Source organism: Triticum aestivum, chromosome 3B (assembly GCF_018294505.1).
Source record: "Triticum aestivum cultivar Chinese Spring chromosome 3B, IWGSC CS RefSeq v2.1, whole genome shotgun sequence".
NCBI classification, from domain to species: domain Eukaryota; kingdom Viridiplantae; phylum Streptophyta; class Magnoliopsida; order Poales; family Poaceae; genus Triticum; species Triticum aestivum.
The window spans coordinates 318,800,614-318,814,016 of NC_057801.1; positions in this window are offsets into that span (position 1 = coordinate 318,800,614).

Below are 13,403 nucleotides of genomic sequence, written 5' to 3' on the forward strand. Positions count from 1 at the left end.
TCTGGAAAAGCTCTAGCGAAACGAACTACACGATCTTTGTGCTATGCTTAGGATTGGGTCTTGTCCATCACATCATTCTCCTAATGATGTGATCCCGTTATCAATGACATCCAATGTCCATAGTCAGGAAACCATGACTATTTGTTGATCAACAAGCTAGTCAACTAGAGGCTCACTAGGGACGTGTTGTGATCTATATATTCACACATGTATTACGATTTCTGGATAACACAATTATAGCATGAATAATAGACAACTATCATGAACAAAGAAATATAATAATAACCATTTTATTATTGCCTCTAGGGCATATTTCCAACAAGAGGTTCGGCCTCCTTGGTGCTCGACCCAATAATTGACGGATACCATCTCACCCGAGTCCTCATGGACGGCGGCAGTAGTCATAATCTGATATATCAGGACACTATCCGCAAGATGGGGATAGACCCGTCGAGAATCAACCAAAGCAGTACTACCTTTAATAGAGTAATACGAGGCGTAGAGGCCCGCTGCACGGGCTCTTTGATGTTAGAGGTTGTATTCTGTTCTCCCGACAACTTTCGAAGCAAAGAACTAATCTTCGACATCGCTGCGTTCCGGAGCGGCTATCATGCACTACTCGGAAGAATGGCCTTCGCTCATTTCAACGCAGTACCGCATTATGCTTATCTCAAACTTAAGATGCCCAGTCCACGCGGCGTCATTACTATCAGCGGGAAAACAGAGTGTTCTCTTCGCGTGGAAGACTACGTGGCGGCTCTAGCAGCCGAACCACTGAACGGCCCCTCCAACCCGAGTAACTAATCGGTCTTCGAGACCACAGACACGGCGAGACATGTCCGGCGCACCACTAGTTGTAGCAGCCCAGATAAACCTGAGCTTGATTAATGGCTAGGCCCCCATATGTGGTGCTAGGGGCCGCCCGCATGCAAAAAAGGCCCATTGTTTGGCCCGACCGTATTTACGCTCAAGAGATCGAGTTTTTCATGGTTCATTAAGATTGACCGACTTTACATACAGTCACACCAGATTCTTTCACCTAGGTTTTTCTTTCTTTTTATAGATGACCATTGTGCTACACCCTTCCAGGATACGGCAAAACGGAGATAAAGGCGTAGACGTGCAGCAGGGCCCAGTTCTAAGGTTTCTTTTTAGATTAAGTCCCTGTGTAAACCTTTTTTTACTGTCTCTTGTTGACCCACACCCTCCTGGTACTTAAATTGACCAAGAGGGATACCGGCGTTGTTGGCAAGCTTATGATTCACCGATCTAAAATAGACGTTACAAGGGCAACAACCAATGTGTTTTTGGGATCTATGCTCTCACCACAGCCGCCCTTTCATCATGCCAGATTAATGTGCGTACCTAGAAATTCAGGGCTCATTATAGAGGGCGGTACTCAGCCCAGTATATGTTGTAAAGTCTGAATACCTTCAGGAGTGTTCGGCGTCGCGAGTTTGGCCTTATATGCATCAGCTCCGAATCATGTCTTTGGTCAATAGTTGGGTTTGCCCGGATCCCGTGTTTTGCTACCTTATGTTCCGCTCTATTGGCTAAGGTGGCACCGGGAGAACTACTGCGATTGTGCCCTGGTTCATCCAGATGAGCACCTCAGTAGAGAAAGCCGAAAACTGACTGTCATGATAAAGCGAGAGACTAGTCAACCACTCGATGTCTCAGCGGAATCTTCGTGATTCCTCCGCATTAACGAAGGACCGGTTTCCCGGTCACATATGTACACGCACCGTATTCGGATGAACGCAGACATACCAGGGGCTATATGGTAGCCCCACCGTCAACCTCCTATGGCTAAGTGAAAGTGTTAAAGTTATATAGTCCGATTGCCTCGTTCGCCACGCTACCACCTCCTTAACGGACCAAGACGTTGGATCAAGTGTGATTACGCGCTTTGCCGAACACCCCCGCATTATATGTGAGGGGGCTGAAGCTGACGACTGCAAACTTTCAGGTTATATACATATATACATAAGCGGCCGCACAGGAGGCACTACAATACTTTACGGGCAAAAGTATAAATATAGCCTTTATTATCAAAAGCATTGTTTTTGCAATCAAGATACATGTCACTGGAACATGGTATTCTTTGAGGACTGAGCCTCTATTAAATGGGCACCTTCTAAGACTTCTTCAAAATAGTGCTCGGGCGAGTCCTAGCCCCGGGCGGACCCCTGGTTGCAATATCGGTGGCCTCCATCTTCGCCCAATACGTCTTAACATGGGCAAGGGCCATCCGCGCACCCTCTATGCATGCCGACCTCTTGACAGCGTCGATATGCGGCACATCACAAATAAATCATTGCACCAAACCAAAATAACTATCCGGACATGGTTCCTTCGGCCACAGGTGGTCCACGACGGCCTTCATGGCAAGCCCGTATAACCTATGGAGCTCGGCCCATTCGGCCATTTTCTCATTCAATAGCAGCGGACGCCTCAGAGCACTGAACTGCGACCAGAACAATATTTCCACCTCATGATCTTCTCGATCTTTGAAATACTACGTCGCATCAGCAGCACTCTTTGCCAAATCCAAGTATGCATCTGAAGAACTCCACAATTGATCAAGAGGGGCATACTTCGGATCGCCGAATTTCGTTTGCAATAAAAAGGGCTTCCCAGCCGCGATATCACCGGCTTGCCGAAGCTCCTCCCGCACCGCTCTGATTTCAGAGCGGGTTTCCTTTGCTGCTTGTAAGGCCTTCTTTAGGTCAACCATTTTTGTTTGGTTTTCCCTTTCGAGAAGCTCATATCGGCTGGCAGCCTTTGGTAGCTCAAGAGCCATGTTGGCTATTTTATCCTCACTTTGGTGATGAGCAGCCTGTTCGACCTTTAAGTCTTCAGCTGCCTTCATGGCGGCCGCATCGCTTCTCCTGGCTTGCTACTTGGCCCGGGCAAGCTCTGCCCGAAGCGTCTCCACGGCGGCAACACCATCTGCAGTCAAAGCATATTATAAATCCTAGCATCATGCTCTTATTAATATTTGCTGACCACACAAATATACATACCCTGTGCCTCTCCAAGCCGCTTGTTCACAAGCGTGATGTCCGCATCCGCCATGTCAAGTTGCCGCCTTAGTTCGGCTAATTCAGCAGTCTGGTCAGCCGCCGGATATGCAGTCGCATGCGTACAGAATCAGCGCTATCATTACCTGAGACTATGATCCTCTACTTGCCTCGTCCGGATGGCAACCAGAGTCTCAAGGGATACTATCTATACAAAGTACACCTTGCATGTACGGTACAATCAAAATTATATATATCACTTTGCGTACCTCAAAGCCTCTTAGCAGGCTCGTAAAAGCTTCATTCAACCCGCTTTTTGCGGATGAAATCCTCTCAACCACCGTACCCATTAAGGTACGATGTGCCTCTGAGATAGCTGCTTGCTGCAAAAGACCCATCAATGTGTCCGGTTGCACATCAGACAATCTGGGCCTTTTTCTGTTGGTCTCTCTAGGAGCTGAAAACCCCGGACTTCAAACGGCCGAAGAGTTACCTTTTGGTCTTTGCGGATCGGGGGAGATCCTCCGGGACGACACCTCAGGGTTGTCCGCCTCATGAGGCGGAGAAGTAGGAGGAGGCGTTTTGCTCTCCGTCATCTCTGGAAGAAGATCCCCTGAAGACGAACATTGTTGAGGGAGGCTGTCGGTGTTAAAACCGGCGGATCTCGGGTAGGGGGTCCCGAACTCTGCGTCTAGGCGGATGGTAACAGGAGACAAGGGACACGATGTTTTACCCAGGTTCGGGCCCTCTTGATGGAGGTAAAACCCTACGTCCTGCTTGATTGATATTGATGATGTGGGTATTACAAGAGTAGATCTACCACGAGATCAAGGAGGCTAAACCCTAGAAGCTAGCCTATGGTATGATTGTTGTTCGTCCTATGGACTAAAGCCATCCGGTTTATATACACACTGGAGAGGGCTAGGGTTACACAGAGTCGGTTACAATGGTAGGAGATCTACATATCCATATTGCCAAGCTTGCCTTCCACGCCAAGGAAGGCCCATCCGGACACGGGACGAAGTCTTCAATCTTGTATCTTCATAGTCTTGGAGTCCGGCCGATGATGATAGTTCGGCTATCCGGACACCCCCTAATCCAGGACTCCCTCAGTAGCCCCCGAACCAGGCTTCAATGACGACGAGTCCGGCGCGTATATTGTCTTTGGCATTTGCAAGGCGGGTTCCCCTCCATGTTCCATGTGTTTGCTGAATAGTGTCCGGTTTCTTCATAAATGTTGCGCTCCTTGGCTTCCACTTCCAATAATGGCCTTCTTCCACGTGTTGTATGAATGCGAAAAGCCAGGGTATTTTTACGTTTTACCCCCCTAGCTACGCGAATAAGCCGCCTATAAGAGAGGCGAGGATCCAGATCCGAATCACACCATCCTCCTTCCGCAAGTACTCATCGAAGCGCATCTGACAAAAATCCATTCCAACATGGACAGTCGACGCGGCTCCTCTTCTCGCGCTCCCAGTCCTCAGCCAGGAGATTGGAGGAGATGCTCAGTCCCGCATAGCGAGTTAGTGACACTCCAAGCAGAGGGATACCTTCCCCCCAGCCTTTATGGTTCCAGTTCGAGCCAGACTGGCCACCTACAAGGGTGGGAAGCAGGCGGAGAGCGTCCCCAATCCCTCCAAAGGAGAGCGGGTATGCTTCGTCCCCTACTTAATAAGGGGACTCGGATTTCCCATACATCCGTTTCTCCGGGGGCTCCTGGAGTTCTATGGACTCCAACTTCACCACCTTACACCCGCCTCCATTTTACACATCGCGGGCTTTGTAGCTCTTTGCGAGCTGTTCTTGGGCATCGAGCCCCATTTTGCGCTGTGGAAGAGACTGTTTTGCCTCGTACCCCATTCTCACGAGGGGTCGATATATCAAGTGGGCGGAGCCGAAATATGGCGCATAGCCGGGACCGGATATCTATCCGGAACCCCGAAGAAGGCTTCCGAAGACTGGCCTTCGGAGTGGTTCTATATGGAAGACGCCCCGCTGCCGGATCCAGCTCGGATCGGCCTCCCAGAGTTTAGCAACGCTCCTTTGAAGAAACGCCTGAGTTGGCGCCCGCGGAGCCCTCAACGGGAAGACGATAGGAGCGTCCAATATCTGATGGGCCGGATACGGTTACTGGCCCATTCCGGATTAACCATGATTGGAGTCATGACCACATGCATTATGCGAGGGGTGCAGCCGCTCCAATATAGGGGCCACCCCATGTGGGATTTCAACGGGGAGAATGACGCCACCCGTCATCGCCGCAAGCGGCCGGGATCGGCCGCCGATCTGGTGAAGATCCTGTCCGGCTTGTACAAGGGGGAGAAGGAGGACTTCCTCCGCACGAGTCCATTGAATGGATTCTCCATGAATAACCCTCGGAGCTGGGTAAGCAGACGTTTATATATCCGATCCGTGCTTTCAAAGATAAGTGTCTTACTTTATGATTTCGATGCAGGAACTGCGCCGGGATGTGGAGGGCATAGAAAGACCGACTCCACAACCCGATGATCCGGGAAGATCCCTTGATCCGGCCTCCGGAGAGGATCCGGACATAATGGTGGAACTGATTGACGGGGTGTTCCACCAGCTCAGCATAGACAATGCTCTAGTCGCCATTACGGCTGACTACCCCGGTTTATCTCCGGCTTCCCAAGTGAGTACCACCGAAGTCCTGACACCGTTACTTTTTAATGCTTATTTCGGACCACCATGCACCAACGGTGCTTTGCAGGAGGTGCCTTTACGGCGGGAAGCCGAGCCCGCGGCGACTGACCAACCAGGGTCAGTGCGGCCTAGCAGGCGGAAGAGGAGTGCGGCGCGAATCAAAACATCACTGCAAAGGTATGGTGCACCATTGTCATTTAAGGGAAAGACTCCTAGGAGGTATATTAATGCTCATGATTCTTCCAGGAGAAAGAGCGCTCGCCGGACTGAGCCCGGAGAGGTTGGCAACTAGGCCTCCGCCAACCAGGCTCCAACGCTTGGTCCGGAGGGGGAGGCGAGCGCAAGGCGCGAGCCGGATGCTCCTCCAACGGAGGATGCCGACAGGTTGTCCGCCACCAGGTCTGAGGTGGAGAGCACCATGAATCACAGGCGCCATCGGACAGTTTTTCGTGACGCGTGTTTCTCCCCAGAGGCGTTGAATGCCTTTAACCAGAGCCACAGAGCAGTATGTAAAAGACATACGGGTGAGGAATTTTAATAGTTATATATGCCAGTAGCCCCCGAGACTTAAAATAGTGAAACTAACTGATTTAAGGATCATTTGTTATGCAGGATCTTACGGAGACGAATACCCACCTATCCCAGGAGCTTCAAGAATGCAAGGCCCAACTTGAGGCCGTACTAGCCGCTGCCGGGGGAGCCACAGAGACCCCCTCTGGTAATTCATATTTCGAAAATCGAAGTAGTTTATGAAGTGCAGTGTGTGTGTATAGTCTGACAATAATATTGCAGAGGGTGCCGGACTAGATCCGGACAAGCAACATCTGCTGCGCCAGCTGAAGGCCGGCGAGAAGGTACTTATGAGGGTGCAGCAGGAGAGGAACAAACTCCAAGATGCGAACACCCAGCTGGGCGAAGAACTAAAAGATGTTCAGGTCCAGCTGTCTAACTCTGTAAAGGAGAATCGGCGGCTTCGTCGCGGCATTTACAGTAAGTGCTTGAGCAAACTCTTTTGAAAAGAAGAGTTCGGCGAGGAAGTCGATTGACAGAAATGTGTCTGTAGGTGTGCTCACGGGTCGTCCGGCGGAGGAGATGCCTGGTTCCACGGGAGACCCTCTTCCCGAGCTGCTGCAACTGCACGAACGTGTTCGGCAGGCGATGAGCGGCGTCGTTCAGGCCTTGTGGCCTTCCGTCTCCCTACCCGAGGGTCCTGGAGGGCTTGCTGAGAAGCTTCAGGGAGTACGGCAGCGCTTCCGTCTGTGGAAGATATCGGCCTGCCGTCAAGGCGCCAGGGAGGCCTGGGCCATGGTGAAGACGCGGTACACGAAGGCTGATCCAAACCACATGGCCGAGGTCGGACTTGTGGGGCCCGATGGGAAGGAGATCCCTGTGAGCCTGATGTACGGCCAAGTAGACTTGGCCGTGAAATATTCCCAACGGGACTGTAAATTTGACAGCCTGTTAGATGGGATTGAAGAGGAGTACAATCAGTCAGTTTGACGATGTAATTTAAAATGACATGTAAAATGCCTTCTAGCCGGATTGTATATTGTTTGTCTTTGCGGACCTTTTCGCTTCAACCTCGGGACCCAACAGTCCGGAGTGTGTCCGAATACCCTTACGGTTATACAAAAACCGGGGCATGCATGGAGACAACACGTAGGGGTCATAAGTGCTTTATCAGACAAGTGCCCAACTAGCTATGTTATATTACATGGTTAGTAAGAAACATCTTCCAGGGAGAATAGTTCCGTTAGGGGTTCCTTTCCCTGGGAGGCATGCCCTAAAGTGCATGTCCGGACTGCGAAAAGAGCAGAAAAAGCATCTGGGGGCAGATAAATAAATAAGTAATAAATCATCTTTCAGGTCACCGACCGAATATTCCCTTAAGAACGCTAGCCTTCGGCTTCACCCAGTCTGAGGTACACATCCGGCTGACCCGGCAGTAACAATCGCAGAGGTGCTCCCTTTACCTCCTAGCCGAACAATCGGAACGTAGGGGTAAGCACAGGAGCCAGGCAACCCAGCTTGGCCAAAACTTAAGTCATATCGATGCATATAATGGTGAGTAAAAGGTACATGCGGAAGTATGACACATGTGTTGGGCATGAAGCCCATATAAATAAGCTTCTGTTAAAGAAGCCCCCAGGTATAACGAGTGCGAGTAGCACATCAAGTGAGTGCGAACAAAGCGCAGATCAGCCCTCAAGAGGCTTGTACTGAAAGAGGGAGGGAAAAGGAGGGAAAACAAAGACAGCGAAAAAATATGAAAGGTGGACGGAGGAAGGAGACGAACTCTGAGTCCGGCGCTAGGCGTAGAATCTTCGGATACGGGCTGCGTTCCATGGGTTTGGCTCGAGTTGGTTGTTAGATGCGTTGCGTAGACGGTATGCACCGCCGGTAAGGACTTGGTCGATGATGAAGGGACCTTCCCATTTGGGCTTAAGTTTGTCCTTTTTCTTGTCCGACAGGTGTAGAACTAGCTCGCCAACATTGTAAGTTTTGGCCCGTACTTCTCTGCTTTAATATCTTCTAGCCTGCTGCTGATAGAATGTGGAACGGGATTTTGCCACGTCGCGCTCCTCCTCTAAGGCGTCCAAACTGTCTTGCCGATCCAACTCGGCTTCTCTTTCTTCGTACATGCGCATGCGAGGTGAGTCATGAATTATATCGCAGGGCAAAACTGCCTCAGCGCCGTATACCATAAAGATGGTGTGAATCCGGTAGTGCGGTTTGGCGTGGTCCGCAGCCCCCAGAGTATGGAGTCGAGCTCCTCTACCCAGTGCATGTTAGATTCCGTGAGGGACCGCACTAATCTGGGTTTAATGCCGCTCATGATTAGACCATTTGCTCGTTCCACTTGACCATTAGTTTGAGGGTGATAGACTGAAGCGTAGTCGAGCTTGATGCCCATGTTTTTGCACCAGAGTTTAACCTCGTCGGCCATGAAATTCGTGCCATTATCAGTGATGATGCTGTGGGGGACGCCAAAACGGTGTACTACCCCGGATATGAAGTCTATCACAGGTCCGGATTCTGCCGTTTTAACCGGCTTGGCCTCTATCCATTTGGTGAATTTGTCCACCATGACCAATAAGTATTTTTGCTTGTGGGTTCCCCCTTTAAGGGGTCCAACCATGTCAAGCCCCCAGACCGCGAACGGCCAAGTGATGGGTATAGTTTTGAGGGCGGTGGGTGGCATGTGGCTTTGATTAGCAAAGAGCTGGCAACCGACGCATCGTTGGACTAAGTCCTGAGCATCTGCCCGGGCTGTCGGCCAATAAATCCTGTACGGAAGGCCTTGCCTACAAGGGCCCGGGCTGCGGCGTGGTGCCCGCCGAGTCCGGCGTGAATTTCAGCCAGGAGATTTCGCCCTTCCTCTTCGGAGATACACCTTTGAAGGACTCCGGTTGTGCTTTTCTTATAAAGTTCTCCCTCATGGACCTTGTAGGCTTTAGATCGCCGAACTATGCAACGGGCCTCATTTTGGTCTTCGGGAAGTTCCTGCCTGATTAAGTAGGCTAGGAATGGTTCCGTCCACGGGGCAATTACTGCCATTATTTCATGGGCTGAAGGTGTTATTTCATTGGCTGAGCCACCGATTGTGTCAGAATGTTCCGTGTTGGGTGGTGCAGTTGGTTCCGGGTTGTTATTTCCGGACTCCTCTTCCCATAATACGGATGGCTTAAAGAGCCGCTCCAGGAAGATGTTTGGAGGGACGGCGTCACGTTTTGCGCCGATGCGTGCCAACACGTCTGCTGCCTGGTTTTTATCCTAGGCTACATGGTGGAATTCGAGTCCTTCGAACCGAGCTGACATTTTTAGGACGGCGTTACGGTAGGCTGCCATTTTCGGATCCTTGGCGTCAAAGTCTCCATTTACTTGGGATATTGCGAGGTTTGAATCCCCGCGCACCTCTAGGCATTGAATACCCATGGAGATTGCCATCCGGAGACCATGTAGAAGGGCCTCGTATTCGGCTGCGTTGTTGGAGTCCGTGTACATTATTTGAAGTACGTATTGGACTGTGTCTCCGGTTGGGGACGTCAAGACGACGCCAGCCCCCAAGCTAGCCAACATTTTGGAGCCATCGAAATGCATGATCCAATTGGAGTATGTGCCATACTCTTTAGGGAGTTCGGCTTTGGTCCATTCGGCGATGAAGTTAGCCAAAACTTGCGACTTTATAGCTCGCCGTGGTTTGTAGGTTATGTCAAATGGTAAGAGCTCAATGGCCCATTTTGCAATCCTGCCCGTCGCGTCGCGATTGTTTATAATATCGTTGAGAGGTACTTCGGAGGCCACCGTTATGGAACACTCTTGAAAGTAGTGTCGCAGCTTCCGGGATGCCATGAACACCGCATACGCTATCTTTTGATAATGTGGGTACCGGGACTTGCATGGAGTTAAGACAGTGGATACGTAGTACACTGGTTTTTGAAGAGGGAATTTGTGCCCTTCTGTTTCTCGTTCGACGACGAGTACGGCGCTGACAACTTGATGTGTTGCCACGATATATAATAACATAGGTTCGCCCAGGTTGGGCGCGGCCAGGACCATATTTGTTGCCAATATGGCCTTAATTTCTTCGAGTCCGGCCGTGGCAGCATCCGTCCATTCAAAGTGTTCGGTGCGCCGGAGGAGGCGATAGAGGGGCAACTCCTTTTCTCCCAAACGGGAGATGAAGCGGCTTAGAGCCGCCACGCATCCAGTTAGTTTTTGTATTTGTTTGAGGTCTTTTGGGATATCCAATTGTGACAGAGCTCGGATCTTGGCTGGGTTTGCTTCAATTCCTCTACCGGATACAATGAAGCCCAAGAGCTTTCCGGCTAGTACGCCGAAAACACATTTTTCCGGGTTGAGCTTAATGTCGTATGCTCGGAGGTTGTCGAATGTAAGCCTCAAATCGTCTACTAGAGTTTCGACGTGTTTGGTCTTAACGACCACATCGTCTACGTATGCCTCCACTGTTTTGCCTATCTGGGTAGCCAGACATGTCTGAATCATGCGCTGATATGTTGCGCCGGCGTTTTTGAGTCCGAAGGGCATTGTGTTGAAGCAGAATGGTCCGTATGGAGTAATGAATGCCGTTGCGGCCTGGTCTTTTTCCGCCATCTTGATTTGGTGGTATCCGGAGTATGCGTCGAGGAAGCACAATGAATCGTGCCCTGCGGTAGCATCGATGATTTGGTCGATGCGGGGAAGGGGGAAAGGATCCTTTGGACAGGCCTTGTTAAGGTCTTTGAAATCGACACAAAGGCGCCAGGATTTGTCCTTTTTGGTACCATTACCAGGTTTTCTAGCCAGTCCGGATGTTTTATATCTCTGATGAATCCGGCTTCTAGGAGTTTGGCTAGCTCCTCTCCCATTGCCTGTCTTTTGGGTTCGGAAAATCGCCGAAGAGCCTGTTTGACTGGCTTGAATCCTTTTAGGATATTTAGGCTGTGTTCTGCCAGCCTGCGTGGGATTCCTGGCATATCTGAAGGGTGCCAGGCAAAAATGTCCCAATTTTCCCGAAGGAATTCTCGTAGTGCGGCTTCTACATCAGGGTTTAATTGTGCCCCAATGGAGGTCGTCTTTGTGGGGTCCATTGGATGGACCTAGAATTTGACTATTTCGTCTGCTGGTTTAAAAGAGGTGGACTTAGACCTCTTATCGAGTATCACATCGTCCCTATCCACCATGGAGCGCAGCGCAGTGAGTTCCTCTGCCGCTAGGGCTTCGGATAATGCCTCTAGGGCCAGTGCGGCTGTCTTATTTTCAGCGCGGAGTGCTATATCTGGATCACTGACAAGAGTGATGATTCCATTGGGCCCGGGCATTTTAAGCTTCATGTACCTGTAATGGGGTATAGCTTGGAAGATTGTGAATGCCTCTCGTCCTAACAAGGCGTGATATCCGCTGCCGAACGGGGCCACTTGTAACGTGACTTCCTCGGACCTGTAATTATCCGGCGAGCCGAACACTACATCTAGTGTGTTTTTTCCTGTGCAGCATACTTCCCGACTAGGGATTATTCCTCTAAAGGTTGTGTTGCTTCGCTCAATGCGGCTCCAGTCAATTTCCATTTTTTGGAGGGTTTCCTCGTAGATGAGGTTTAATCCGTTGCCGCCATCCATGAGTACCTTGGTAAGACGAAAGCCGTCCACTATCGGACTGAGAACCAATGCGGCTGGTGCTCGGGCTGTTCGGAATTTAGGTTCGTCGCTGGCATTGAAGGTGATAGCCGTGTCGCTCCATGGATTTGTTGTTGGTACTTGGTAGACTTCGGCGAAGATGTAGATTGTTCGTTTCCGCATGTTATTTGATGCGAAAGTCTCGAAGACTATTAATACCGTACTGGTACTGTTGGGCTGGTTACCCGGGGCTAGAAAGCGTTCGCCACTTTTGGCCACCTGCCGTAGTATCCAACATGCTCGAAGGCTATGTGTTGGAGTGGCGCCTTCTGTACTATGGATTTTACAGGGTCCGTTGAGCCATCCCTCCAGTACGGTTCCGTGCCCTTTAGGGGATTTTTGCTTTTTGGTTTTCAACCCAGGTGCTTGAGTATGATGCACCCTTTTATTTCGAACTAGGGTTGTGTTCAGGGCCGGATTGTCCCAAAACCTGGTTTCGGTTTTCCAGGCACTCTCCATCGCACAATATTTTTGTACTATGGTCGCTAGGTCGGCGAAGCATGTAACTTCGCGATGACTTATGGCGTTCATGATTCCCTTGTCCGTGCAATTGTTGCAGAAAATTGAGATTGTGCTTTCCTCACGGCAGTCCTTTATCCTGTCCATAACCAGGAGGAATCTGGCCCAGTAATGAGGTACTGTTTCATCGGGCTCTTGCCGTATTTGAGATAGATCTCTTACGTTTGGGTGGGCGGGCGGAATTAAATTCGGAACCTCGCCCCATATGAGGCTCAAAGGCCGAGAAGTTTCTAGATTTGGAAGCTTGGATTGCTGGATGTTGTCCAACAAATCTGTTCCGATGCCTGACTTTAGGTTCAGTACTTGATTGATGTCCGTCCCTCCGCGAGAATCCAGCATGGAGGGATCGGGAATCCGGAAATAACTGGTCTTCAATATAGAAGAAGAGTCGCCGCGTTGTTCTTCTACCACGACAACGTGGTGGGTAGCCTGGGGAGAGTTAATTTCTCTCTGATCGGTTTTAAGCCCAATCTGATCGTAGTCTGTGGTGACTCCCAGGGCGGCGATGCGATCCAAGAGCTCAATTACGGAGGAGAGCTCCATCGGGTCTAGCTGCTCGGCGAATTCCGAGTTGACATGAAGATCGCTTTTGATGACCTAAGAGGTCATTGTCAGAGCAGTGGCCGAACAGGCGGTCATAAGAAAACTGCCTAGCCGGATAGTTTGGCCGGTGGCCAAAGCTCCCTTGACGATGGTGCCGTCTTTAAAGACGGGAAAAGGAATCCCTCCTGATTGCGACGGCACAGAGGAACTCTCAGTGAAGCACCAATGTCGGTGTCAAAACCGGCGGATCTCGGGTAGGGGGTCCCGAACTGTGCGTCTAGGCGGATGGTAACAGGAGACAAGGGACACGATGTTTTACCCAGGTTCGGGACCTCTTGATGGAGGTAAAACCCTACGTCCTGCTTGATTGATATTGATGATGTGGGTATTACAAGAGTAGATCTACCACGAGATCAAGGAGGCTAAACCCTAGAAGCTAGCCTATAGTATGATTGTTGTTCGTCCTATGGACTAAAGC